Source organism: Aegilops tauschii, chromosome 6 (genome assembly GCF_002575655.3).
Source record: "Aegilops tauschii subsp. strangulata cultivar AL8/78 chromosome 6, Aet v6.0, whole genome shotgun sequence".
Lineage (NCBI taxonomy): Eukaryota > Viridiplantae > Streptophyta > Magnoliopsida > Poales > Poaceae > Aegilops > Aegilops tauschii.
This window is the reverse complement of record NC_053040.3, coordinates 142,230,657-142,236,348: the sequence shown is the minus strand read 5'-3', so window position 1 is coordinate 142,236,348 and position 5,692 is coordinate 142,230,657.

Genomic DNA, 5,692 nt, shown 5'->3' with positions numbered 1-5,692 from the left:
AGTCTGCAACATTCAGATCCGTGTGTGCTTTACAAATCTCTATGTCATCTTGTAGATGCAGCTACCACGCGCTACTTGGAGCTGTTCCAAATAACTGCTCTACTATACGAATCCGGTTTACTACTCATAGTCATCCGGATTAGTGTCAAAGTTTGCATCGTCATAACCCTTTACGACGAACTCTTTTACCACCTCCATAATCGAGAAAATTCCTTAGTCCACTAGTTACTAAGGATAAGTTCGACCGCTGTCATGTGATCCATTCCTGGATCACTATTGTACCCCTTGACTAACTCATGGCAAGGCACACTTCAGGTGCGGTACACAGCATAGCATATTGTAGAGCCTACGTCTAAAGCATAGGGGACGACCTTCGTCCTTTCTCTCTCTTCTGCCGTGGTCAGGTCTTGAGTCTTACTCAATACACACACCTTGTAACACAGCCAAGAACTCCTTCTTTGCTGATCTATTTTGAACTCCTTCAAAATCTTGTCACGGTATGTATTCATTTGAAAGTACTATTAAGCGTTTTCGATCTATCCTTATAGATCTTGATGCTCAATGATCAAGTAGCTTAATACAGGTTTTGCATTGAAAAACACTTTTCAAATAACCCTGTATGTTTTCCAGAAATTCTACATCATTTCTGATCAACAATATGTCAACAACATATACTCATCAGAAATTCTATAGTGCTCCCACTCACTTCTTTGGAAATATAAGTTTCTCATAAACTTTGTATAAACCCAAAATCTTTGATCATCTCATCAAAGCGTACATTCCAACTCCGAGATGCTTACTCCAGTCCTTAGAAGGATTGCTGGAGCTTTGCATACTTGTTAGCATCTTTCAGGATTGACAAAACCATCTGGTTGTATCACATACAACCTTTCCTCAAGAAAATTGTCGAGGAAACAATGTTTTGACATCCTATCTGCAAGATTTCATAAATAATGCAGTAACTGCTAATATAATTCCAACAGACTCTTAGCATTGCTACGAGTGAGAAAGTCTCATCACAGTCAACTCCTTGAACTTGCCGGAAAACATCTTAACGACAAGTCGAGCTTTCTTAATGGTGACACTTACCATCATTGTCTGTCTTCCTTTTAAAATCCATCTGCACCAAACAACCTTACGACCATCAAGTAGTTCTTCCAAAGTCTACACTTTGTTTTTATACATGGATCCTCTCTCGGATTTTATGGCCTCGAGCCATTCGTCAGAATCCGGGCCCATCATCGCTTCTCCATAGCTCGTAGGGTTCATTGTTGTCTAGCAACATGACTTCCAAGACAGGATTACGTACCACTCTGAAGTAGCATGCATCCTTGTCGTCCTATGAGGTTTGGTAGTGACTTGATCCGAAGTTTCATGATCACTATCATAAGCTTCCACTTCAATTGGTGTAGGTGCCACAGGAACAACTTCCTGTGCCCTGATACACACTAGTTGAAGTCATGGTTCAATAACCTCATCAAGTTTCCACCATCCTCCCACTCAATTCTTTCGAGAGAAACTTTTCCTCGAGAAAGGGCCTGTTTCTAGAAACAATCACTTTGCTTCCGGATCTGAAATAGGAGGTATACCCAACTGTTTTGGGTATTCTATGAAGATGCATTTATCCGCTTTGGGTTCGAGCTTATCAGCCTGAAACATTTTCACATAAGCGTCGCAGCCCCAAACTTTTAAGAACGACAGCTTAGGTTTCTCTAAACCATAGTTCATACGGTGTCATCTCAACGGAATTGCATGGTGCCCTATTTAAAGTGAATGCGGTTGTCTCTAATGCCTAACCCATAAACGATAGTGTAATTTGAAAAGAGACATCATGGTATGCACCATATCCAATAGGGTGCAGTTATGATATTCGGACACACCATCACACTATGGTGTTCCAGGCGGTATTAGTTGTGAAACAATTTCCACAATGTCTTAATTGTGTGCCAAACTCGTAACTCAGATATTCATCTCTATGATCATATCACAGACATTTTATCCTCTTGTCACGACGATCTTCAACTTCACTCTGAAATTACTTGAACCTTTCAATAATTCAGACTTGTGTTTCATCAAGTAAATATACTCCGCATCTACTCAAATCATCTGTGAAGCAAGAACATAACGATATCCACTGCATGCCTCAGCACTCATTGGACTGCACACATCAAAATGTATTACTTCCAACAAGTTGCTTTCTTGTTCCATCTTACTGAAAACGAGGCCTTTCAGTCATCTTGCCCATGTGGTATGATTTGCATGTCTCAAGTGATTCAAAATCAAGTGAGTCCAAACGATCCATCTGTATGGACTTTCTTCATGCATATATACTAATAGACATGGTTCGCATGTCTCAATCTTTTCAAAAATGAGTGTGTCCAAAGATCCATCAACATGGAGCTTCTTCGTGCGTTTTATACCAATATGACTCAAGTGGCAGTGCCACAAGTATGTGGTACTATCATTACTATCTTATATCTTTTGGCATGAACATGTGTATCACTATGATCGAGATTCAATAAACCATTCATTTTAGGTGCAAGACCATTGAAGGTATTATTCAAATAGACAGAGTAACCATTATTCTCCTTAAATGAATAACCGTATTGCGATAAACATAATCCAATCATGTCTATGCTCAACGCAAACACCAAATAACAATTATTTAGGTTTAACACCAATCTCGATGGTAGAGGGAGCATGCGATGCTTGATCACATCAACCTTGGAAACACTTCCAACACATATCGTCATCTCACCTTTAGCTAGTCTCCGTTTATTCCATAGCCTTTTATTTCAAGTTACCAACACTTAGCAACCGAACTGGTATCTAATACCCTGGTGCTACTAGGAGTACTAGTAAAGTACACATTAATATAATGTATATCCAATATACTTCTGTCGACCTTGCCTACCTTCTCATCTACCAAGTATCTAGGGTAGTTCTGTTTCAGTGACCGTTCCCCTCATTACAGAAGCACTTAGTCTCGGGTTTGGGTTCAACCATGGGTTTCTTCACTAGAGCAGCAACTGATTTGCCGTTTCATGAAGTATCCCTTCTTTCCCTTGCCCTTCTTGAAACTAGTGGTTATACTAACCATCAACAATTGATGCTCCTACTTGATTTCTACTTTCGCGGTGTCAAACTGCGCGAATAGCTCAAGGATCATCATATATATCCCTGATTTGTTATAGTTCATCACGAAGCTCTAGTAGCTTGGTGGCAGTGACTTTGGAGAACCATCACTATCTCATCTGGAAGATTAACTCCCACTCGATTCAAGCGATTGTAGTACTCAGACAATCTGAGCACATGCTCAATGGTTGAGCTTTTCTCCCTTAGTTTGCAGGCTTAAGAAACTTGTCAGAGGTCTCATACCTCTTGACGTGGGCACGAGCCTAAAATCCCAATTTCAGCTCTTGGAACATCTCATATGTTCCGCAACGTTTCAAAATGTCTTCGGTGCCTCAATTCTAAACCGTTCAACATTACGCACTGAACTATCACGTAGTCATCAAAATGTGTATGTCAGATGTTCGCAACATCCACAAACGACGCTCAAGGTTCAGCACACCGAGCGGTGCATTAAGGACATAAGCCTTCTATGCAGCAATGAGGACAATCCTCTGTTTATGGACCCAGTCCGCATAATTGCTACTATCAACTTTCAACTAAATTTTCTCTAGGAACATATCTTAAACAGTAGAACTAAAGCGTAAGCTACGACATAATTTGCAAAGACCTTTTGACTATGTTCATGATAATTAAGTTCATCTAATTATTTAATGAACTCCCACTCAGATAGACATCCCTCTGGTCATCTAAGTGATACATGATCCGAGTCAACTAGGCCGTGTCCGATCATCACGTGAGACGGACTAGTCATCATCGGTGAACATCTCCATGTTGATCGTATCTACTATACGACTCATGTTCGACCTTTCGGTCTCATGTGTTCCGAGGCCATGTCTGTACATGCTAGGCTCGTCAAGTCAACCTAAGTGTTTCTCATGTGTAAATCTGGCTTACACCCGTTGTATGCGAATGTTAGAATCTATCACACCCGATCATCACGTGGTGCTTCGAAACAACGAACCTTCGCAACGGTGCACAGTTAGGGGGAACACGTCTCTTGAAATTTTAGTGAGGGATCATCTTATTTATGCTACCGTCGTTCTAAGCAAATAAGATGTAAACATGACAGACATCACATGCAAATCATAAAGTGACATGATATGGCCAATATCATCTTGCACCTTTGATCTCCATCTTCGAGGTGCGGCATGATCACCTTCGTCACCGGCATGACACCATGATCTCCATCATCGTGTCTTCATGAAGTTGTCTCGCCAACTATTACTTCTACTACTATGGCTAACGGTTAGCAATAAAGTAAAGTAATTACATGGCGTTTTCATTGACACGCAGGTCATACAATAAATAAAGACAACTCCTATGGCTCCTGCCGGTTGTCATACTCATCGACATGCAAGTCATGATTCCTATTACAAGAACATGATCAATCTCATACATCACATATATAATTCATCACATCCTTTTGGCCATATCACATCACATAGCATACCCTGCAAAAACAAGTTAGACGTCCTCTAATTGTTGTTGCATGTTTTACGTGGCTGCTATGGGTTTCTAGCAAGAACGTTTCTTACCTACGCAAAAGCCACAACGGTGATATGCCAATTGCTATTTACCCTTCATAAGGACCCTCTTCATCGAATCCGATCCGACTAAAGTGGGAGAGACAGACACCCGCTAGCCACCTTATGCATCAAGTGCATGTCAGTCGGTGGAACCTGTCTCACGTAAGAGTACGTGTAAGGTCGGTCCGGGCCGCTTCATCCCACAATGCCACCAAATCAAGATAAGACTAGTAACGGCAAGCAAACTGAACAAATCATCGCCCACAACTACTTTGTGTTCTACTCGTGCATAGAATCTACGCATAGACCTAGCTCTGATACCACTGTTGGGGAACGTAACAATAATTCAAAATTTTCCTACGTGTCACCAAGATCAATCTAGGAGATACTAGCAACGAGAGAGAGCGAGTGCATCTTCATACCCTTGAAGATCACTAAGCGGAAGCGTTACAAGAACGCGGTAGATGGAGTCATACTCGCGGCGATTCAAATCGCGGAAGATCCGATCTAGCGCCGAATGGACGGCGCCTCCGCGTTCAACACACGTACAGCCTGGGGACGTCTCCTCCTTCTTGATCCAGCAAGGGGAGAGGAGAAGTTGAGGGAGAATTCCAGCAGCACGACGGCGTGGTGGCAATGGAGCTCATGGTTCTCCGGCAGAGCTTCGCTAAGCACTACGGAGGAGGAGGAGGAGGTGTATGAGGAGAAAGGGCTGCGCCAGGGAAGAGGTGCGGCTTCCCTCCCACCCCTCCACTATATATAGGGGCAAGGGGAGAGGGGGAGGCGCCCTAGGGTTTCCCCTAGGGGCGGCGGCCAAGCAGATTGGATCTCCCTAGGGGAAATCCTAGGGAGACTTGCCCCCCAAGCCAAGCAGGTGGAGGCTTGCCTCCCAAGCCAGGTGGAGGCGCCCCACCTCCCCAAGTAACATGGGAAAGGGTGTGGGGGGTGCACCACCCCTTAGTGGGCTGGTTTCCCCCTTCCCCTTTGTCCCATGAGGCCCTCCAACACTTGCCGGGGCTCCCGAAACACCT